The 24,729-nt window shown below is 41.6% G+C and overlaps 1 long non-coding RNA gene across 3 annotated transcripts in view; it reads left to right on the top strand.

The window, feature by feature from the left end:
* Positions 1-555: 555 nt before the first annotated feature.
* LOC128142358 (uncharacterized) overlaps positions 556-24,729 on the top strand; it is a 35,791-nt gene continuing 11,617 nt past the window's right edge. Inside the window, exons 1-3 of one of the 3 annotated variants that reach the window (XR_008235363.1) lie at positions 556-946; positions 5,233-8,808; positions 14,555-16,385. This is a non-coding gene — a long non-coding RNA (uncharacterized LOC128142358). Of the gene's footprint in view, positions 947-3,801; positions 8,809-14,554; positions 16,386-24,729 lie in introns of those variants that run through there. The other 2 variants (XR_008235361.1, XR_008235362.1) reach the window with 2 other exon arrangements.

Raw genomic sequence — 24,729 nt, forward strand, 5'->3', positions numbered from 1 at the left:
TGTAATTCCCAAATGCCAACTGTACTGTTGCCCCATCAGATTATAGCTACGTTACTGTGTGCACAGAGAGGTTCCCCTAATCCAGCAGTCTTGATTGCATTCTGAAAGACAAGTGTAAATGCTGCTGGTTGGGCTTCCACTAGTGATTCAGTGTTCACCAGACCCTCCCTGTGGCTCACTGAGGGTAAGCTCAAGCCCAGAGAAATTCATTATCCACAGCACTTCCCTAAAATACTCGTCTTGATGCAATGGTCAGCAGTTTTGCCTTGAACGAAGCAAGTGCTCTGGCTTCACTCACTGGTAATCATCAGTGACACTTTTTTTTGCGATTCTGTTCAGTGGTTTTGGGTCGATGCAGATATACCTAAGTATCTGCAAGGCTTTCAGTGCTATTAGACTAGAGAGTCAGTCTGTGCTAGTTTCCAGAGATGTCACAATCCATTTTCTTCACAGCCTTGTAACTTCCTTCCTTGGTGACTACACGGCGCATTTCTCATGTCTCATAGGCTGCATAGAAGCTTACTTATAGCTTCACTTCCTTGTCTTGTGCCCTTGTCCGTTAGAGTGCTTGACCTACAGTGGCTGCTGGCACACCCTGAGGACATTCTCCGGCTCTGCTTTACAAGATCAGGGTTTACGTTGTCCTGCCTTCTGCTGGGTCCTATAAACACCAGACAATGCATTTTGTAAGAGTTTCCTATTGATGGTTTGTTTTCATCTGATGGTTTTAGCATGGCTTTTTGTATACCACCAACACATAGTCACATTTTTGCAGCTTTATACTGATTATTGTTGCTGGGATAAGCACTGCAGCTGACCCCACTATTTGCACAGAAATGAATCCGTTGTTGATCCTGCAGCCTTGCAGTGGGTGTACTGGTTGCATGGCTGGCAGCTTTCTTTTCCAGGCAACATGAGGCCACATCAGGCAATTGAATTGACCCAGGTGTGTATTGTGTTTCTTAACTAGCTTTAACTTAAACCCATCTTTGCTGACCTCATGACTACTACTGTCTGATCCTCTCCCTTCAATAGGTCAGCAGCCCTCACAATTTTCCAAGAATTGTCCCACATTTAGATTTATTTCTCCAAGGTTCTGTTTCCTTAGGGTAAGCTCATCTCAAGAGTAAAACACTTAAATGTACATTACCTGTAGGGGTCTACACATGCATGACGTGTCTAAGCTTACATTATAGTCAATGAGGGCCCAGTCCAGAGACCTGAAAGAACTCAACTGGCCAATTTTGGGTGCCTGTTTTGAAGCAGAATGGCTGAATAAATCCCCATTGCAATCTCCATTGCCTGTAGTGACAAAGGAGGAAACATTGTTGTTAAAAACAAGTCTAGTGCTGTTTGAGATTCCCTAGGATATCTGAGACACCTGCAGTGGTTTGGCCAATATAACAGAGAGCAGCAGATGGAGACCAGAGCAGATGCTCCACAGAACCTAAAATTACACTGGACACATCAGCCTCTGCATACAGGACTTTAGACACCTACCACACATGTCGATGCCTAAGTTTGGCTATCTCACTATCAGTAAAGTGTCTGGGGCTACTTGAAATGCCATTGGATGCCCTCCAGTTGCTGTTCCTGGGCATCTCATGGGGCACCGAGTTTGGGCAGTTGTATCTATCTCATCATGTTTACAAAGTGCCAGAGCATTATCTCAGCTGATTAATCTCCAACATATCTCCACAAATGCTGTTATTTGTTTCTGTGGTGTGTTGTTTCTTCCCTTTTCCCCAGTGAGATAATAAAGGAGTTTTCCATGATTTTCTCACCAGTATTCAACAGTCAGTTCTGAACAGTCATTACCAGCTTTCACTCTTTTCATGCTTGTGCTTTTCCATTGTGCCTTCATATTTTATTTCTAGAGGTCACAGCTGTTCCTGTATCTTCCTGTTTATTTCTTATTTTCTCCCCATTTAAAATGAAATGGCCAATGAAACCTCACCTTTTTGTGCTGTGTTGCAACTAATAACATTTAGGCTTCCATAGCTCTGCTACTAAGCTGTTTGCAAGCTTTTAGTAGCAGAGCTATTTAAGAGTGCAATTCATATTCTACCATATGTACTTAGAGAGGGTTAGGGAAACCTCCTCCAGACTTTTTCTTCTTCCAGTTTCTACTTCATCTTCCAAGTTTCAAGTACATTTATGAAGGGGTAAAGTAGAAACATTTTTGTTATGCTAAAGAAGAGAGAATGCTGGCAAATATCCTGATAGCCGTATTCATGAGGATTATTTCTCACTGTTGATACTGTGGCTCCAGATTGCATGACAATAAATATTTCCTAATTACAACATATAGAAAACATAAGAGTAAATGTGTATATATAATGGTTGAACACTCAAGTATTTTATTTGATTTTCAGCTGTGTCAAATGGAGCACTTAATTGCTCCAGCCACTAGCTTCAGTCTCTGACCTACATTTAGGTCAAGAACTGCATTAAAACATACAAAAGTAAAAGACAGGAATGGTTTAGATAGATAGCTTTTCCCAGTTTTTATCTGATGAATAAGAGACTGTCTCGGAATTAGAGACAAGTGTCACCCAAGCCCAGATCTCCAGTAGGTGTAAATGTGACTCACAAAAAAGCGGGCTGAAAAACTTCAGGTAAAGGCAGCAGCCCCCTCCACCTCCCCAGCCCACTCATGTATGTTAATTTAAGAAAAGCAAACATTTCTAAGAGAAAGCCATCTAGCTAGAAATGTTGAGAACATGTGTTTTCCTTGTTGTAGCACGGCCAAAAGAGACAAGCTTCCATTTACACAGTATCACATTTTGCCAAATTAACAGTAACAGTACTATTAATATTTAATATTTATATGACACTGTCAACAGGAGGCCAGTCGGGTCTGATCCCTACTGTGTGAGAGGTGCAGACACCAAAAATTATTTAGATTATTTTTATTTATGTTGAGGAACCATTGTAATGTGCTGCAACCCCATTGTGCCTGCCAAGATGTGAGCCCTAGCTCCAAAAGTCATAGGTGCATTTTTAGGACAATTTGCTTTTATAACTGTGGGAGATTCAAGTAAAGTTCTTTCTTTGTATTTTTTTGACATAACATTAAAAGCTGAGTTTATATGTTGAATCAGACAATTATGGGATCTGGTTCTGGTAACACCTTTTCAGGATGTTACTGCGTAGTGGAAGAGGGCCTTTCCCATGGCTGGGATAGAGATGCAGAAAGAAGGGTGTATGTATTTTTGTTTTGACATGGAAAACTTGAGCGTCATGAAGTTTTATCTTTGTGTATGGGTATAAAAACAGATCTGTTTGAACCCCCAGTGAAGCTGGTGAGATGTTTTGGTTTACCAAAGCCATGTGACTTTTTCAAAGATTGGATAACCACATAAAATGAGGCTCCCTGGGTATTGTCCTAACTTTGTGAATGCTCCTTCTCCCTCAATTTAGGCATTACAAGGCATGAACTGTTTGCCAGTGTATGAGCTGGGTACTTCAGCACCACCAAATAAGCAAACCAAATAACCACCAAATAAGTAAAGATCATAGTATTACTTCTACTACTACTACCACTTCCAATTTGCCATCAGGCACCTCTCAGGTCATCGTAATATTCTTAGCTTAAATTTTTATATCTTCTCTTTCAATATATGCAGCTTTGATCTGAGGCTCATCCTGATATTAACTGATCTGGAAAGTTAGTCTCTGCCCAGTTGGGATGGTTGAGGCCCCAACTCCACGTAGCTGTGTAATCCTAGCAGAATATCTAAATTGCTTCTTCACTGTGATTAAATGACTCCAGCATTAGTGCCATTTTGGTAGAGAGATTTATATGAATGAATTCACCTGCTCCTCCCCAGGGAGGGACCTTGGGCAGACATGCCATGGCTATCCCTCCCAGCCTGGAGCCTGTAACACTCCAGCTGCCATCACAAAGGCATCCAGGATGGCTCACAGCTACCATGGGAGCTGCACCTGGGGCTGTAACGCGCTCTGTGGTCCTGGCTTTGGTGGCTTTGAATAGTCTTTAGTTTTATCCACCATTGTGAGAAAGGAGCTTGGAGGTTTCTATGAAGAACATGGTATTCTGAGTTAACAGTGTAGAAATGATGGGTTTGAAGTCAGGAATAAGCAAACTTTTAGCTTCAAGCTTTGTGCGTTTGACTTTCCTAATTGTCCCTACTCTCCATATTTTGGTTTGCATCATTTGTCTCAGAGTGCATGAGCCAGATCCCTTCAGATAAAAGTAAGCCAAATGATGTGCTCCAGGCAACCAAGCACCTAATGTGCTCCAGCAATTAACAGGAGTTCTGACCTGAGGACCAGATTAGGGCTGTCCTGAAGTAAAACCACGAGGTGTGCAGTGTAGCTGCTAGGTCCTTAATACAAATGGTTTTGCTGCTGTTGCACTCTGCAATAGGATAACTGGTGCTCCTTTTGCACCACTTCACTTGCGAATGCAGACATAGCCTGAATCCATGTGTGTCTGTAAGGAGCATATACCTACAAGCGAGCTCATTGCCTCTACGCAACAGCCTGTCTCCCAGAACATCAATGATTCCCTTGGTACTTAGGAGCCTGGGGATTATTCTTTGGTGAATAAATTGCAGAATAAATGTGTGAAATTTCTGTCAACTAGGATTCTTAATAAACTCTCCTGTGACAACTGCACTGAAGAAAACTAGGTGAATATATCTGGAAAGTGTTTCTTGGAGCTATATGCAATGACAGTTCACTGCATTTATATCATTCCTTGCAGAGTTATTTTACTTGCATTACTTCCAGAATGCTGGCTACAGAACAAATTCAGGCAAAATAAATAATATAAATAATATAATATCACACAGAGATTTTCCAAACATTATTTTTCTTAGCCAGCTAAAGAGATATTCTCAGCTCTGAAGACAACAGAAGAAATTTTGTTCTGATCTAAGTACGCCTATCATTCAGACCCAGGGAAGCTAAAGCTTTGAACATCCAAAGGCTCTGCTAAGTCCTCAGCTGTTCCAGTTCTTACCTGACTTCTTTATTCATGCCCCCAAGTTATACTTGTAGGCATAAAAGCAAACTTCACAATCAAATTAAATGGCTGGCCTAAATTCTACTCTCTCAGACTAGCTACTTTTAGGTAGGAAAGGAGCACTGTATTCCATATAGCTTGTGAAGAAATACCATGCTGTGCCTTTAATGAGGACTCAGACATAATTCAGGAAGCCTTGCTCACCAGACCATGTTGATTTTTTTTCTCTTTTTTTAAAGACAGAAATGCAATAGCGCTTAGGACTTTTTTGAGGCACTTCACAAGAATTTTACCTCTTCAGCTACCAAACCTGTGGCTTTAATACATCATGGAAGAATTCCAGTCTCTGGTACAGTTAGTAGTAACTTTCAACTTTAAGGCTGTAATCATGTAACATAGAAATCAGGTGAATATTTTTCATAAGTGTCAATTCTAATAGATCTGTTTACTTACAGTAAAATGTATTTGCGTTCCTATGCACCACTTTCCTTCCCTCCAACCCATTCATCTACTTCTCCACCAAATCAAAGATTTCCACCTCCAAATGGAAATGATCACCTATCAGAGGCCCTTCTGGACCATTTTTTCCATTAGTTTGCTAATCCAATCTGCAGTGCAGAGCCAGGGGTAAGAAATTGTCCAAGTATGAGGAGGTGTAGAAAGAAGCCGAAACATGATTTGTGTAATGCTAGAGTTGAACCTAAAGCTGTGAAAAACATATAAATAACGTAAAATATGCTCAGGTTTGAGTAAGCTTTAGTTGTTAAGTGTTCTGCCCAAAAGTGGCATTTCAGTGGGCTTAGAACTGTTCAAAAAGTCAGCATAAATTTTTCATTTTTGAGGGTGAGAGGGAGAAAAGAGAAAGAGATACATAATGATAGATTACTTGATTTAAAAGCCACCTGTCTCCTTTCTTTCAATAGTTCATTTGGCAAGGGACTCATTCAAAATGCAGAAAATAAGGCTTTAGTTTCCTCATCTGCCTGAGGAGATCTGAGCCCACCTTAATTTCCCAGTAACAGCCCCTAATCACCAGACCGTTCAGTATCTCACAGTGCAGGAGGGAGAGAGAAGAAAGATTGTTTTTTCAATACCTCCGATGGAATATATTCTACTTTGTTTACAATATTGAAATATTCATGACAGTGATGTCCTGCCTCTCCGCTGCAGAGCCTAAACACCATGATATAGAGTTGTTCTCTCTGGCTTAATGAATATTTCAATATTCTATATACAGTGGAACAACATCAACAGGGGAAAAAAAACAAAACAGAAAGTATTTCCCAGCAGAAAATTCCCCCATGAAATAGCTGTAACTTCCTTCTCTAGGTTCAGATCTCTGTGTGAAAAGTGAGAACTGAACCCCAATCTTCTACCTCCTGGCTGGACTTTGCAACCACTGAGAAAAGAGGTGGCAGTGCTTGTTTGGGGCATTTTTAAAAAATATTATTTCCTTTTTTTTTTTAATGGAAGAGGCCAAAATAGAAATGTGTTGCTTTATTTTTTCATTTAATCAAGAAAACTTCATATTAGTTCATTGGGCCTTGCCAGGTTTTGTTCCCAAACTTGAGAATTTGTTAATTTGCATGCCTCCTGACTTATAATTGGTGGAAAAGTATCAGGGGAAGGTAAGATAAATTTGCAGCTGTCTAATGTGAAGATCAAAAAATACTCTCTGGAAATATGATGTTAGCAATTTTGGAGTTACCTTCTGATTGTCTGCTAATGATGTAAGATCAAATATAGTCCATTTACAAATTAAAAGGGTTTGTGGGTTTTTTTTTTCCCTTTACTGGTAGATACAGAAATTCCACATGAAAGTTGTTTGCTCCATGAACATGGGGAGCAGGTCTTTCAAATAAGGACTATTTCTGAACACATGCTTTTCAGGGTATTGCTGCTGTTTTAGAAATGACCTGTTGGATTTACTTCAAACCTTAGCAGAAAAATATCTCTCCTGGCTGTACACCAAAGTACCTGAAATTTCAGGCTGTTGGGGGTTGTCCTACCTCTATTTTTTGATCAAAGTGGGAGTAAGAGGTTCACAATCTGGTTTATTAAGAACAATGTCATACAGCTTTAAATGTAACCCTTTTAGTTTTTTACCGTTTTACCTTTTTGGTTAAGATGAGTTGCAATTCATGCCAAAAAATGCCCTGCCAGCACTGAGGCTCCTGTTTCATTGCTTTATTAGGTCTTGAGCTACATGATTAGCCTGAGGGATAGATTCACAAATAACAGCTGCTCAGCTGGGGTGTTTCCTTAATCCATGCTTCTCCCTTTCAGAATCAAAGCCATACCGAGGTACGAGAAAATTATCTCTACCCTACAGAGCTCTATAGAGTGAGTAGAGAAGCGAATAAATGGGCATGTCTCTACTGGAAATCTTGTAGAGGCTAAGATGAGAAAACTGCACTTCAATGATGGAAATACTCTCTGTTGACACATTTAATCTAAATTAATTTTTTCGTCTTTATGCAGCAAACTAAGATCTAAACTGCCTGGGGCATTGGAAAAAGCAAGCCCCAAAAGATAGCTGTAACCATGCTGTGGTGTAAGCAGTACCATGGAAGTGCTGAGAATGTTTTTAGTGCTAATTATTGTACATAATAAAACATATTTATCTTCCTGCTTAGGAAATCCTGTGGATGTGCTGCATTCGTCCATTCCTACCGCTCTGATACTTTCCTTCATATATACTTAGTAATATTTTTCATAAAGAAAATAGTAAGAAAATATAAAATATGGAACCCAATTATTTACTTATTTACTCTGACATAAATAGCAGCAGTTTCACTGAGCTCAATTAACCTAAGCGTCAATTGATGAAATCACTCTGGAGTTATTGGTTGCAATAGAAACTTACTCTTTTATATTAATTGGAAAACTGGTTAACTGAAGCTAAAGTGGTATGAATGAAAGTAAATGAGAAGAGAATCAGTACCATTTGTTTATTGTTTTTATATCTACTGTGGTTTTCTGATACTGTTATGTGAAATAATTCAATGAGTATCTTACAGCCAGCTAAGTAGAACCTGATGGCAAAACCCCCTGTCTATTTTCTAGCTGTAATGAACCAAATTCCTTTAATACTAAGACCACTCTTCTCTGTCTGAAAGTTTTTGGATGTGTTTGGGATATATTTTGAGATAACAGGAATTATTGTGCTAGTTGCAGAAAGATTTTCTGTCACTTTATCAGCCTGAGTTTTTGAAGTCAGACCCATAGGGTAAGTAGGGCTGCATTAAGAGGTGAAATACAAATCAAAGGGAAGAAAAACATGACTTTTAATTCTTGGCCTATCGGACTCATGTGGATATGTACTCTCCATGCACACGAGTGTGTTCGTGCATAATTGGAGCTCAAGAGAAGGTTGAGGGAGTAGATGCAAGATAAATGGTTCCTATAAGAGCAACATGCCCAGTACTTTTTTTGTAATTTTAAAGCATCTCTCTCCTCTGAAGAAATTATTACAGTTATTGTCCCTTCATTACTCTAGAGGTCTGTTTTCTGCAAGGATTGAGCATAAAATATGCCACTGCTAGTGACATAAATAGTGTTTTATTTCTGCTAGCTGTGCAGAAAAGCACTTCAGGGAGAGGGAAGTAGGATTCTGCCCTTCCTTTTGCCTCATGGAGGGAATATCTGACTAGTTTCCCATCAAGACTTCACTCTGTATAGCTATAAAAGTGGTGGAATTACAGAGTTGTATTTCAGACAATGATTTGAAGCTTTGCATAGGTCAAAGTCAGGCCATACCCTCTGTCAGCTCGAAGGGAGATGGACGGGAACCGGCACGTATCTGAAAGTCTGAGGTAAGCTTGTAGTGTCCATGAAAAGCAACTGCAGAAGTTCACAGACCTGAAGGAAGGCTCTGTGCCTACCAGTCTGCCTCCTTTTTACCCATTAGTCTAATTGGTTTCATAAAGGATATAGCTTCTGCCTATGAAACTCTCAGTATCACTTGTCTTCATGTTAGATACACAGGTTAAACTTTTCTTCCTCAAGATGTACTACAATTTTAACAGCTGACTGTTATTTTTAATCTTTTCTTGGTATTTGCTGCTGTTCCTCATTGATAGTCAGGTTTGGGTTTTTTTAGTTTAAGGTAGGTTTTTGTGGGTTTTTTTGCTATGTCTCTGTCTCAGGAGCAAATACAGCGCTTGTCTATTTGTTTTCTGGTGCCCCATTACTTTGGTTGTCACAGCTTGATGCTCAGTAATATATATGTGCCTGACTCTGTGTGTGGTACTCATTGTGCTAATTGCTTCTCCTCTGCGTGAAAGAAGAGCTTTAGGTAACTAAGTGCTGCCTCAGAGATGCAAATACTAAGAAGAGCTGAGGTTATTCTATTTTTAAAATTTCATAGCTCTGAATTTGTGCATTGAAATAGAGGAACCTGAAGGTGATGCTTTGGGCTCACTGATGACAGGGGGAATTTTGACATTGGTGTTAATAAGGTGCAAGACTCCTTCTTTGAGAACTCAGGATAGTCCTTGCTGGATTTCAGGTATTTACCTAATGAGGCCTTGTTTAAAGATAGATCTGTTTCTCTAAATACCATTTATTATAGCCAGGCATTAACAACAGAGAGACACAGAGCTGGCACATAGCTTACAGCATGCGCCTCCCTTCTGCCCTGCAGCACCTCCACAGGGGAGCCGTGGGTCTGTATAGGCATATGGCAAGAGACTGCTTTCTTCAGTGAGGCTGATTCACCTAATCCTTAAGTGAAATAACACCACACAGAGCAGGCTTCTTTAAGCTGCATATTTGTTTTTTACTTTAGAGCTTACAATTATAGCAGAGCATATGGCAATGCAGATGAGCAGTCAAGGTCTGGACCCCTGGGATGAGTGTAGCTGCAGTCCTACCTCAGTGAAACCCAATGACTTATGCCAGGGATGACTCTGGTCCCAGGAGCCATCTGCTTCCTTGCTGGGGAAAAGCTGTGTTGGCTGCGCGGAGCCGGCTGATCGGAGGAGCAGAGCTCAGTGCCCAGCTCAGCCACGTAGCCAGCAGCATGCTCGGAAATGCAGGGAGTAGCACCACCAGAACTGCTTTTGAGTGCCTGCAGTAGTGCCTAGAAGTAGTTGAACCCAGGCTATATATCAGTAGTTCTCTGCAGTATCCTGGGTCAAGGGAATGAAGGAAAACAGGCTTGTTGTCAGCACGGTCACATGTCCTTGTACTACTAAGTGATCTTGCCCTGTTACTCAATGTGCTGCCATCCCATTGTCCTGGTTTCAGCTGGGATGATAGAGTAATTTTTCTTTCTGCTAGCTGGTAGAGTGTTATGTTTTGGATTTAGTACCAGAAGAATGTTGATAACACACTGATGTTTTCAGTTGTTGCTAAGTAGTGTTATACTAAGTCAAGGATTTTTCAGCTTCTCATGCTCAGCCAGCAAGACGGCTGGAGGGGCACAAGAAGCTGGGAGGGAACACAGCCAGGACAGCTGACCCAAACTGGCCAAAGGGATATTCCATACCATGTGATGTCATGGCCAGTATATAAACTGGGGGGAGCTGGCCTGGGGGAGAATCGCTGCTCAGGGACTGGGTGGGCATCGGTCAGTGAGTGGCGAGCAATTGCATTGTGCATCACTTGTTTTGTATATTCCAATCCTTTTATTATGATTGTCATTTTTTAAAATTATTATTATCATTATTATTTTCTTCCTTTCTGTTCTATTAAACTGTTCTTATCTCAGCCCATGAGTTTTACTTTTTTTTCCCGATTCTCTCCCCCATCCTGTGGGGTGGGGGGAAGTGAGTGAGCAGCTGCGTGGTGCTTAACTGGGGTTAAAACACAACACCCATTCAGTCCAAGAGTAACAGGACAATAAAAAAAAATAATCTCAGATCTATGCTGCTGGTTGGGGACATTTGCGTAGACAATTTTCATTTCAAAAGGATATTTTCTCTAATGCGTACCTTTCCAAGATCTGCTTTTTGGTTGGTGTGTACCATAAATCTTCTATCAGGTGAAAAAACCTGGCACAGGTAAGAACCTTCTGTTAGCTCAGTTTCTAAGGCCAACTTCTAAGTCTGCTGTGGGCCTGATCCCCCAGTGCTGTTTCTTTGTCATCTGTTCACTCCTACTGCAGACATCACTCTCCTACCAGTATTTAATTCCCGTGCAATCTGTGCACCTTGTTCTTGTGCTACTTGCCCCAGCATGCGAAAAGGGTGACACTGGTTGTGCCAATGTGGTAGATCTGTTGTCCAGGGTAACTCTACACTCCTGGTCTGAGGGTCGGATTTTCCACACCACATGTCGGGGAGGAAGGAAGGACTCTCAGGTGTTTCTCCTGCGCTGTGTATGGTCTTACTACTGCTTTACTCAGTGCAAGTGGCTGGTGAGATGCATGTCAGTGTGGCTGAATGCAGCTATTTTGAGAAGGGCTATTGCAGCGTGGAATTTATCCTGTGTTTACGTAAATGGCAGCAACCACTCAATGTTGCTAAAGGACAGAGAGCGGCATTTTTCAAAGCAGAAAGTTGGTACAACTATAAATCCTATGGAATAATGGGATTTGTATGGGGGAAGTGTCTAATCCCTTTCATAATAAACAGATTTATGAATGACAGATGTGGATAAATAATGAATGCTTCCAATTCAAGATCAAGGATTGAGTGAGCACAAGAAAATGCGGTCACAGCTCTGGCTGAATTTTAAACACCACTTAAAATCTCAGAATTCAGCTGTGAAGAAGACCTATTCGATCATTCAGTTCTGCCTGTGCTCTTTACTTCATTGGTATTAAAAACTTATAATTCTGCAGACACAACTAAAAGCTGAGGTGGGCTGAGAACAAAGAAATGCAAATAACTAATAAGATTTCATGCTTTATCCAAAGTGTTCCTCAAAGCTGTTTCACTGTGAACACTCGAGCACAAACAGTAAGTGTTAATTGAATTGAATTGAGTGTGAATGCGCACATCAGGCTTGTCAGCAGTAATAAGGCCAAAGAGACAACAGTGAGGAATATTATATCCAAAGAAAAAATTAGTTTGAGAGGCACTCAGGGCTGGATAAGTTCTCCAAAGCATGTAATGTGCTTGGGATTTGAGCACATATGGTAAAGTCGTAAAACAGAAATTAGAAAAGGGACTAACTTTTTCTTATTAGGTCATCTACTCAATCTCCTTGTCAATGTAGGATCCTTCTCTGAGGTATTGCCTTCAGGGTTAACTTTCTAGTGTTTTACTAATTCTAATTTGGGGATTTTGTCTGCGCTGACACAGTGAATAATTAACTCAAGGAACTCCTTGCTGCAGGTTAGCCTTGGAGCAAATTGCTTAGTAGTATTTTAAAAAGGCCTCGATGCATTTGTTAATAGCATCTGCACCTGCGCTCTTGGCAAATGAAACAAAGACTATCAATCTGACAGTGTCTGGTCTCAAGACAATTTCCTTAATGGTATGCTATAGCTGGATTATAAGACATTTGTATCAGCTTCTAAAGCATCTCTCCATTCACTTAGAGACAGGAAATCAGGTTTTCTAACTGAGCTAATGTATGAGGTTTTCTAGGGTATCCATCAGCAATGTAGCTAAACTGCCTGTGTCAGTGCAGCAATAAATATGAATGCAATCATGTTAAAGGGTGCACAGTGTGATTAAACTGGCTGCACTCTCAGCACAAAAGATGTCCTCAGACCAATCTCGCAGTAGATGGGCCACATCTGCCATACGCTACGGCAGGGAATTATAAAGAGGAACACTGGCTGTGGGTGAGCTCCTCCCCGGTGCGTGTCTGAGCGCCTCGCTGTAGCTAGAACAAGGTGAAGAGCTGTATTCATACCACTAACTTAAATGGTGTCGAGGAACATTTCTAGGAACTGGAACTTGATCATTTGTACTGTGAAAATATCAGCCCAGCCCCCGGCACTGTTATGTGTTGGCTGAAATTGGCTGTCTCTTAAACCTCCCTTGGGCACAGTCTGGGGGACCGCATGGGACAGGGGTTCTTCTTCACAGGTGGTTTGAATGTGGCCACCCTAGTCCGCAGGGCAGACACGGGTTGTTCTCCAAAAGCTGAGAAACGACCCTGGGCACATGTGACATGCTGATACAGGTGTGGTTTAGGGTGCCCCGTCCCCACTCCTGCAAGCAGGGACCTCTGGGCTTGGGTCCAGCCCTTGCACTGCTCGCAGCGGGCTTGCAGCATCCAGAGACAGAGCGCACGAGAAGCAAAGCTTAGGAGAGTTCACAGGAGGATCTTGGATGTGCTTGCTGTCAGGACAATGTTGCCACCCTCGCATGCAATGTCCCCTGTGGTAGGTTCCTGCCGCATTGTCTTTTCATGGAGCTTTTCACACTTTCTTGCCCGCCACAACAATCTGTATCAGCCTTTGTAGTCTCCAGGCTTGCACCCATACAGGTCCCTGTGCCAAAACCCCGTCACTGTTCTTCCTTTGCTCTTTTCCATGGCCATCCCTGAAATGCACCCTTTCTGAAAAGGCCTATGCAGCCCAGTTCCCATACAGAAGAGCGTAACTTAATAGTCAATCACGTAAAAACAATTCATTATAAAATCTATGGTCTGCGTATTTATCTATGGATATGAATATATGTGTGTATGTACCTCCACTTATATATATCTTTCTCCACAAATATAGATAGGGAGGTAAATGTAAGCCAAAAGGGCAAAACTAACAAAATATTTGAGGTGCTTCTATGGCCCTCCTCTCCCATAACAACTGAAATCCTGACAAATTTTGTGTCATTATCCCAACAATGCTTCCCTGACAAAAGGAGGGGAAACAGGCAGGAAGAAAGACAAATTGGTAGAGGAACGGGTAGTAGATCCAGCTTGCCTGAGGCCTGTTCACCAGAGCACTGCAAGTGGTGTGTGCTTGACCCACATACTCCTGGGTGTTGTAACCGAATGAGCAATAATAATAAAAAAAAGAGCCATGCATCCAGAAGATAATCTTTTACAGTTCATTTCAGGGGATTATATCTGAGGTTTCTATTTAATAAAAAACCCTCAAACCTAATGTCATGTAGACTGATGTGTAGGACTAGGAAAAATAGTTACCACTGAAGTGATTTAGGGTTAGTAACCCAGACCACCTACACATTATTGGACTGAAAAATGTCCAAGTTCAGTTTTCAAAATGCTTCTCTAAGAGTAGCCTGCATGCCATATGTCTGCAAATGTTGCCTTCTACAGTACGTACAAGGAAATCCAACAGCCTTGGAAAGCTCATATTTCATTTGATGCTGCTGCTGTGTTTATAAGAAACAGAAGAAAAATAATGATCTGATGGCAGAATATGATTTATAGCTTTATGCGTAGGAGTGGGATGAAAACCCTGCCTCCTGGCAGCCAGCCTCTTGTCCTGCATCTTTCCAGTCAATTTCAGCTCGGCGACAAACATCTAAAAGGAGTGGAGTTAGAGCTGACTGAGTTTTCCATTTAGGAAACGCTGGGAAGTGGCCAGATATCTAAAAATTATTTTTGACTGAATAATCTAGGAGCAGACAGAAGCATTTCCGTTAGCCTTCTGCATTGCATTTTGCTTCTAACTACATTTTGGTTTTGGTTTAGGATGTAATTGCTGACTTTCTGCAGAGCTGACTGAGATGCAAAGTCAAACCAGCATTCTGGATTGGACATTTCACGTGTGAAACTGGCACCAAACTTCAAAAAGAAGCAAACACGGGGAATCTGAGTGACAATACAAGTCCCTAGGACTCACTGAGAGGTCCAGCCTTGAACCTCTATCCAGACTGAGGCCAGTTTACACCAGCTGTGATATAAGAACATGAAACTGCATAGAAGATAGGCTAAGCATCTTCCCTATGAATGCTCAAAATCAGAAGGGCTTTATTTTCAGTTTTCCAATGGAAAAAGTATGAGGGACACCATTTTAGCTCAAACCCCAAGTCTTGTTGACAACAGGATGATTCTAGTTAAATGGCTTCTGTCAGGACAAGTCACTTGCAAGCCCAATTTTTTTACTTTTAATAAGATGTAAGATCTAGCACCTTTGAAGTCCAGAGTTTTTAAATATCCAAGACACCCAGAACCCAACTGCCTTCAAATTACTTCAGTGGGAGTTAGATACTTACCTGTTTTTGAAGAACTGGTTGAACTGATACATAAAAATGGGACTTCAGTTCTGAAAGATCTCCACAATTTTTGAATCCATTTCTTTTTCTAATTGTGTAGCATGTAAGTGTGGTTTGGCAAAACTTTGTCATAAAATGAAATCCAAGGATAACTTCGGACTTAATTTTTTTCATACTTTCCAGCATCAGTGGTAACTTCAGTAATTGGGTATGGTCTGGCCCCATTCCTAATTCTGATACAGAGCAGAGGGTACTTGATACAAAACCGTGAACTATTTTTAGACAATATAAAAGAAATTAGCTACATGAATGGCTGCTGTGCAGCAGAGTGCACTGAAGGGTCTTTTAAAAAAATACGCCAAGTCTGGAGGACAGAGACATGTTTTCATGACTTGTAAACCTGGTTACTGCAAGGTGAGCATTTCCTTCACATTTCTTATTTGGGCCCTAAATCAGTGACTCTCACATGAGCATGCATATGAACAACCACCAGCAGATGAATAGGACAGTTCCTGAGCATCATCTGAACTGATCTGTCTCTGTAGGCTATGGCATAGTCACTGCTTCCTTAAAGTCCAACAATGAGTAGTTCCCTTTTGCAACCAGTTCCCCAAACTGGCCCAGGGATACATGAAGCCCTTCACAGCATTGCCAAAACAGAAAAGAAATGAACTGTTCAACCAGCCCAGACATCATTTATCTTTAATATTAGTGCTCCTGGTGCCTTGAGCCCAAATGCAACTGTGTATAAGATGGAAGTATGAGGCCCTGCCCTATGCTTATACAATGAAACTAATAAACATTTCAAGATCAGCAGTGACTAGAAATCTCCATTCTCAACTAAATCAGATCCTGCCTTATAGATGATATTGTCAATGACTGTTCAATGACCTCTGGTAGCTGATCTCTGGTAAACCTCTACATAAACCACAGATGCTGTCATGTTTAGTGGTACAAGCCACAAGACCAAAGACGTAAATAGCTTGAAGACAGAACTGTTATTTTCCTGCACTGTAGTGTTTTCTGTAGGTCAGAGCGAGGGTGTATCAGCATGGACAGCATGGGTCAACTTCAAGCTCACTAAGAAGCAGTTTATGCTAGAGCAAAACCCTTGTACAGGGCTGACTGGTGCTGAGTATCAGGAGGCATTGCCACGAATGTTGTAAACCCTATTCCCACCCATCCAAAATCCTCCTGCACAGAAATCCTCAAACATGCAAGCGACCAAAACAGGGGTGAAATAAAAGTAACAAATGGATGTTTATCATTTAATCTATTTTTTATGCAGTTGGAAATAAAAACCATTGCTACAACATTGCAGCAAACTTTCTGTGAATATTTTTCTTTGTCTATTTGGTATTTTGTTTCCAAAGGAACAGTGCGCCCTTTAATTAAAAAGGATGGGAAACACTGTCCTGAGGTCAGAACAGCGATAAAAAGTGCACAGCTCTGGACTCTGCGATGAGACACAGGTCCTTCATCTGCCAAAAGCCTATGTGTGGTATTAGCCAAGTCGCTTCACAACTCCATGTCTATGGCACATTTTTCTTCTTCAGTGTTTTTACATATACTTGGGGCATCAGAGGAGTCCTGAATTACAAGCACAGCCTTGTATTTAAATAGTCACAAAAAGATTTATGGCTGGTATTTGAGCCACTGGTCTGAAGTTAGACAGGTCCAGCTTTTTAGCATTTAATAGAGAACCTTAGAAAACATGGAAAACAATTTTTAAGAAGCAATTTTTATGCATATGAACTATAATTGATACCTACTGGCCTTCAGCTAGCTGAACATTTGTGGGGGTCTTCAATAATTGCCAAAGGTAAAACACAGGCCAAAAACACAGTTCAAGAAACATTGTCACCGGTAAAATGACAATATCTGATTATATGACTCAGTGGTTTAGCTGACAGGTACTTTAAAACAACTCAGAAAAATGACCAAGAATGGCCTGAAAACTAAATAAATTAAAAAAAGAAGAAAAAAAGAAAGAAAGAAAAGATCTCAAGAAATTTTCTTGTTGCTGTTGGAAGGTGTCTCATCTTTTTGGTTTAATGCAGGACCTTTCTGCCCCTGAAAGACTCCAGCATCACCCACTAATGTTGCTGAAGTGAAGGTCATGCCTGCCTTGCCATTATAAATTCCTCCATCTCCCTCCCTTCTCTCTCTCCCAGCCTCTTTTTCTTCCCAGAGTTTTATAACTCAGCTGTAAGAAATTGCTTCTGGCTGAAACTTGGCAGCAAAAGTCTGATTTCAGGCCAGGAATAATCCCCCTCCCCTCCTGATTTTCAAAACCCTTTTCTTTTTGTCAGATTTAAGCCGCAGAAGAGCAGAGTGGAGGGGGAGGGCAGCGCGGTGGATTCGGCACAGGAGCTGGCTGGCTTTGGCTGCTTTCATATTGCTTCAGTGGCTCTCTATTTTTCCGGCTAAAATAAGGGTGATTTCTGCATAATGTGGCAGGGATATTTTTGTGTATGTGTTTGTGTTTAAGCAGAAAATGGCTGAGTCATTTCTGCTCAAAAGCGATTTTGCTGTGTGAGCTGCTTGCTTTCTTTCTGGTTCTCCTTCATTTTTCTTTGTGTTAATGTTTAAAAGGAAGGTCCAAAGTAACACACTTCTCTTTGGGTCAGCAACAAACGCCTTCACAAATACTTGTGTGTGCATCCAGAGTGCTCCTGTAGTGTTGGAGATGAACAGAAAAATTGAAATGACAGTACTGATACCATTGTAACAGTGGTGACATAGTAAAGACCTGGGAGTACTTTAGATGGTTTTCCTTGGATTATGAGAGGGCTTAAAAACCCAGACTAAAATCGTGTCTCATTGTGTGAAAAGGCAGTGAGGATAAGTCCTGATTTAAAAGCTACCAGTCTAAAAAACAGAGAGACAAAACACAAGGAGAAGAGATGCAGGGGCTCAGGGTAATGACCTCCATAAGGTCACCCCGTGGCTGTTGGCACATTTGAGCCCAGCAGCAGCAGCGAGGGGAGCATCACAACGTAGCTGGGGGCCCACTGCTGCTACGTGTTTTCTGCTAATGTTGTATCCACTCCTGCAGTATTAAAGGAGCATGGCCGCTGCTGGGTGGTGCTCACAAAAGAAGAGGTAATGCCGATGTCCAGGATGGCTGTGAAGCCTCCTCTCAAACACCGTATGTGTGGGGATGAGGGTCCTGCGCTGATTCTCTGCCAAGCCCCAGCAGCTAGTTTATCTGCTCTGGGCAGTTTGTGACCCCAATACTGAAGGTGCTCCATCCAGCCCTTGAGTGACTTGAAAATACTTCTTTTCTCTGGTGTTTCTATGAGGGTTTACTAGAAGGACATAATTGTCCAAAGCGGGCTATAACACGGAGCAGCCTCATGCATCAGGTTGCCCCATAGCGTAGCACCTGCTGGCTTCAAGTGCATATGTTCCTCCCTAGACCTGGGAGTATTAAGCGACATATCCGACAAAAAAACATCAATTAGTGACCGGCTGTGAAAATATAGGAATCAGTGATTTCCCCACATGGTGTCAGAGGGCAGGGGAAGAGCCCTGCCTTGCTGGATCTGAGGCTTTGCTTTCCTCAACCGTGGGAGCATCTTTGCTGCTGCTTGCACAGCTCTGCCCTGTTATCCCTGCAGCTGTCCCCTGCCATATGAGCAGGACTGCTGGGGACAACAGCCTTTGCGCCCAGCACCGCACCCAATCCCTGCACTGAAAATGATCTTTAGACCCTGTGGAAAAAATAGTATGTGGTCACCTAATTAAAGACTGTATCATAAAGCTTAGACACACTGGGGCCCTGACAACTTTAATTCTGGTATTTCCAAACTTTGGGCTTCAGAAATTCTTTTGCTTCTGATCAGCCTCTTGGTTTCTGATTTTTTGCATGTATGTATTGCCCTCTGATCACACCACCCTCCTCCGCCTAAACATCCCCATGCTTCTGCAACCTCTTCTGCTATCCTTTTAACTCCCACCTACCCACATCCCACAGGGCTATCTCTACCTTCTCCTCCCCAACACTTGGGCATGGAGACACGCGTGGTTCTAGTTTCCAGTATTCGGAACCACAAATATTTGGGGTGGAACTGCAGAGAATAGTTTGGTCAAACCCTGCATCTGCTGCCCAGAGCACAGCCTGTGTGGAAGGAACCGCTGCTGAATTCAGCTGACTCAGCAAGTCTGAGAGGAGTGTGTGCAAAAGGAGATATTTTAGATATTTTCATGGAGAGTAGCAGAAAGCATATTCTTGCTATCTGAGTGACCCCTGAGTCAAAGTCTCTGCTTCTTGCTGTGAGAGATACTGCACACCCCTCAAACCACCGCCATAGTTTGTGGTTTGAAATACCCAATTAAAAGGACTTTTTTTAAGGCACCTCTGTATGAAACTCTGTATGCAAATTTTCCCGTGTGTTAATGAACATCTGAAGGAAGCTATTAACTTTTTTTTCTTTTTGCATACCACCATGATCTCCTGCAGGCACAAGGGATGAACGTGGCAGATATTTTAATCCATATGACACACTTTGAAAAATGAGATATGTATGTTGGGTAGTGGTTTATCTACACTCTCCTGTGACTAGGCTCACGTAGCCACTACTAAGAGCAGTCTCTTAGTTGCAGGATCACTCCATGATTGCAGTAAGGATCTCTGCAGTCCTCACTTTTCCAAGAGGCAGCTGTTAAAGACATGAGGATTCATCCTGGATTCATCCAACCTGAGTGTAGGCACTTAATTAATATGTCAAGATTAGGGTCATGGTCATCAGAAGGCTTCCTCTACAGACAATGGAAGCATCTCCAGAAAGTCATTGGATTTACATCTTGGAGAGACCTCTGCCTCCCTCGTTAAGGAATACATAGCTGCGGCTCCTGCCTCAGGTGCATTTGCTAAATATTTACAGAGCATTCTTGCCCAGCTCATGCAGTTGGACACCGAAGGGGAAGGCAGCCTGGAGGGAAGCCATAAACAGACACAGCCTGACATTTGTTTTCAAAGCATGTAGGGAGTCATCCCTGTGGACTGAAGTTTTGCACAGCTCAGGGATGCTGTTGTGTTCATTTTGCCTCTTGCTCAGAACCGTTAGGCTCCTTGTTGGCAAACCTCCTCATCTTGGGAAGTGGGACTTCCAGCCTCGGGCACTCAGAAATCTTGAGTCAGGTATCAGAACAATCATGTGACAGGTTTAAAAGCAAGGAGGTGTTAAAAAAAAAAAAAATGAAAAAAAAGAAAAAGAAAAGAGAGAGAGAAAGATGGCTTGATTCTTCTGAGTTTCCTTCTGGTTTCTGAGGCTTTTAGGTTTGACTAAGATTCATGTTTTCCAAGCCTTGTCCTGCAACAGTGAGGTCTGGAAACTTAATTTTCTCCAAGAGAAAGCTGAGATTCTTGAGCAATGCGTGTTTCCAGGAGCAGGGTCTTAAAGAAAAAAAATGAAATAATGTGAGATGTAATAAAAAACATTGAGGTTGGCAGTACTGCAGAAGAGATGGTAGGCTGTGGCTCTGTGAGAGCAGCAATGATGAGTGAAGCATAGTGTCGGTCTGAACTTGAACTCTTGTGATTATACTGAGCTATGTGTGTTATGCCAGACTGGGTCCATAAAAATGTTGAATTTTCTCTTTCCCTATGTATTTAAACCCCTGAATTTTCCTTCACATCCCATCCAGAAATCTCAACACTTTGTTTTTGATTATTTAAAGAAGAAAAAATTGCCACTAAACCAGTGCTGCCCTATGCAGACAACTCAAAACTATTCCCTCTCCCTAATTAATTGACATTGGCATCGTATTTATTGGATGTGTTTTCCTTCCCCCTTTCTTTTTTCCAATAGGAGTGGCCAAATCAGCTATCCTCACTCAGCTCCTGTGTCATTTGTGGGTGGAAATTTACAGCTTCTGAAGCTAAGCAGGGATGAGAGAGTGAGAGAAGGAGTCAGGCTGTAGCTGGGAGATCGTGTCTTTGTAGTAACTGACTGCTCTGGGCCCCAGTGCAAAACCAGAGATGTCACCAAATGCGATCTGCAAGCCTTGATCCTTAGCCTGCTGCAGGGAGAATAAAAAGGAAGAAAAGATAGTAGTTTAATGGGATTTATTCCTTCCATCAGCAGTGCTCAGTGCAGTACACAGTCTGATGTGAGAGGCAGTAACGCTGCACAGCCCCCATGAAGTTTGCAGCTGCATCCACCCCTACCGTGCAGTACATCTCCATAAACATCTCTTCCTTGGCCTCTCTCAAATGGTAATTGGTAAAGAGCACTTTAAACCCGCTCCAACTGGCAACAAAATCCTACTTTTAAAATATTGGATGGGGCAGCTTATTTGTATGTTTTGAACAATACTGCACGAGCAATTGTAGATGCTTTTGAGAAAAATTACATTGTGAAAAAGCCCCAGAGAATCTCTTCATGACCATTAGGATTTAATTGTGGAAGGCAGAAGAGGGAAAAAGCAAAGGACAGCAAGTAATGGATCGTTATGACTCATGTTGCCTCAGAGGCTTTTTTTTCAGCTGGTGCTGTGTGTATGGTTATTAAGTTATTTTATTATTAAATTTGGACTGACTTATGGTAAATTTGGGCTTAAAAATTACCAGCCTGCTACACATGAGATGTGTGTGAAAGGTGTAAAATATTGATAAAAGGATCCACTAAGGAGAATAGAAGGGTTAAACTAATGTAGAGGTAGTTTTTACACTTTAAACCTAAAGATAGATAACACCTTGGGGTTTTACTGGAAGAAAAGTAAATCTCATTGCCTAAAAGGCAAAATACCCTGCCTGAAGAAAAACAAAAATTAAAAAGGAACAGATTTGGGGTTTCTATGTAAACATCACCCCCCCCCCCATCAAAACAAAACCCACCACAAACTGAACCAAAAAACCCCAAAACACAAGAAAAAAAAAAGCCCTCTGAAAATTAGCAATACTGAAATCTGGAAATCGTATCTTAATCTACATCTATATGTAATGCTTTGCAATCTTACCACCCCCTCACATAATTTCTGATTTTAAAGTGAAGGTTTTTGTCTCTCAATGAATCTCATTTTGTGTCCTTGATTATTATTCCCCAGCATGTATTTCCCATTCTTTGGCCTCCCCTATGAAGCTTAGACTGTAAATTTTTTTGAGGAGAGGGACTGTCTCTCATTATGTGCTATACAGACTTGAGCACCACAGATCTCCAAAGGGTCTAATTCCCAGGGAAAGATGCTGCCAAGTTCTTTGCTGGTGGCCCACTTCTGATTTCAGTTTTCAGCTCAGGACTTCATTCCTTGTTGCAAATCCAACTTCTGGAGCTATCCTCAGGCTTCCCAGGAGTTTTGCAGCCCCAGTGATGAGGGGTGGAGGTCAGGCTAGAGGGAAATGGGAATAAGAACTGAAACAGAGCTGTGGGAGAGGCTGGAAAAGCTGTACAAAGGGGATGGGAGGAGTAAAAAATGGTAGATCTTTCTCCTGGGACAAGATGTTCCTCTCCATCCTGCTCTCTGCTTAGTAGAAACTACCATCTTAGCACCTCCCAGATCCTTCTTGGATGCAGCAAGTAATAATAGTAATAACAATAGTAGCAGCAGCAGTAACAGCAGCAGTAATAATTAATAACAACAACAATAACAACAACAACAACAATTTATCTTCTTTTCTCCAGAGGCAATCCATCATCAGGTGAACCCAAGTGGACTCTCACTGTGTTGCCTTCTGAGGACCTTCTATATAGTGCCTTCATAATAAATCTTTGTGGCCCATCTTCTCTGTCACTCTGTCAAGTGAATGTTGCATCAGTGCTAATATCAAGGTTAAAAGTAAAGAAGGGAGCAATATCGCAATTATCATTCCAGGCACGTGGTGTAATTGTGCTGCTGGCTGCCGGCCATGCAGTTTTTGTGGTAGCAAACAGTACTTTCCCTCAGCAGTCCCAGCCGCCCTGTTTTCATATGGGCTGGGAAGGTCAGAAAAATCAATTAGCAGTATGGGATGTTAACAAAAGCCAAGTCCAAATGCAACTTCAGAAACACTTTTCTGAAAGATTAATGTATCTTTAAAAAGCAAATGGCTATCTATAGCATTTTTCAGAGCTGCTTGTGTTTGCTTCTCCTACTAGAAAAAGCCAATGTTCTCAGTCTGTAACAGCAACACCGTCTCTTAGCTGCCATACAATCATACATCAGACGGGAACTGCTGAACTTGGCGTTGTCCATACAAAATCCACAAAAAATTAGCTCATCTCCAGCTGAGATGGTGTTTAGGAAGCAGACAGACACACCAAGTCGGCTGAAGACAGAGACAGCAACAAGATGTGATTGCACGATTCAGCCACCAGACACACCATGATGTGAAAGTCTGACGATGCTGCCAGACCCCAGGGTGAGAGACGGGGTAAGTGGGCTGACATAGTTCAGGCTTTATAGTTAAACCAGGGAATGAACTTCAGACTTCTGAGGTTTATTGCCACTGTACTGGTACCTTGGGCAAGCCACCTTCCTTTTAGTGGTCTCTAATAGCAATACCTGGCAGGGGCATTGTAAAGTTTAATGAAGTGCTTCACTATCCTACTGTTAGAGATGCCAAAGACTGTAAAGTATCATTAAATTCATTGTCATCCGGCACATCAGTCTTCAAATGGTTTAATGTAAATTGCACCTCTGCTTTCTAAAAAAAATATTTTATTTTTCTCATGAAGAAATGTACAAAGTAAAATATAATCTTGCTGCCCACAAACCCTATTTAAAGTCATATATAATATATTTGTTAGATATTCATACTCTATTCCTCACTGTTTCCTTTTCTCATTATAAGGGAAATGATTTAGAACTGCTAAAGCTGCTCAAATTGTCCCCTGGGCTCATCTCTGTTTTCCTACCTAGCTGTATCATTCAATTAGAATTTTGCTCCTTAATAGGTGTTTTATATTTTAATGTGATGAACACTAACAAAACCACGCTGGGCAAAATGACAAGTTCTGATGACTCTCCAAGAAAACAGTGCTACATTTCCTAGGCTGGGACTGCAGTGGGTACACAAACCACATTTGCTCCAAAGACATCTGTGCCACTTGCAGAGCATGTTGTGTAAAGAAGACAAGAAAAGTTGCCATCCAGCTGATGCACCTCTTTTTCCTGATCCCCTGCAAAGACAATAGCAAAAAATCACTTCAATTGTTTCTGTAATTTATTGAAGTATGTGGGAATATGATCTCTAGTGAAATGAGAAAGAGAAGATCAAGTAGGTCAATCATGGACCTGTGAGGACCCAACCATGACCTTTTAGATCCCATCATGCTGAGCAATGATTGAACATGCCCACATAAGAAGAGGTCTTGTATTCAAATGTGGAGTCACCAACCACACTAGAATTAGGATTTCTTAGTTGGAAATGAGTAAATATTATAAGAAGCACCTGCTCTGTTTTGGAATTGACTTGATCCTTCTTCCTCCAGAGCCTGGGATCTGGGGCTTAAAAAGAGCAGGATGGTGGGGGCTAGGGAGCATCCATCTTCAGATACATTCCCATTCCTCCCCCATGCCACTGAGGAGGAAATGCACATAGGACAGCTTGGCTAAAGCGATCTGAAGAGTAATTCTGCAAACTCAAAGGAGAGGAATGTGCCCTTGAGTATCGCGCTTTTAAATGTGACTCTGAGTGAATATAAATTCACTGAGCATTCGTCATGG

This window comes from Harpia harpyja, chromosome 5, assembly GCF_026419915.1.
Source record: "Harpia harpyja isolate bHarHar1 chromosome 5, bHarHar1 primary haplotype, whole genome shotgun sequence".
Classification (NCBI taxonomy): domain Eukaryota; kingdom Metazoa; phylum Chordata; class Aves; order Accipitriformes; family Accipitridae; genus Harpia; species Harpia harpyja.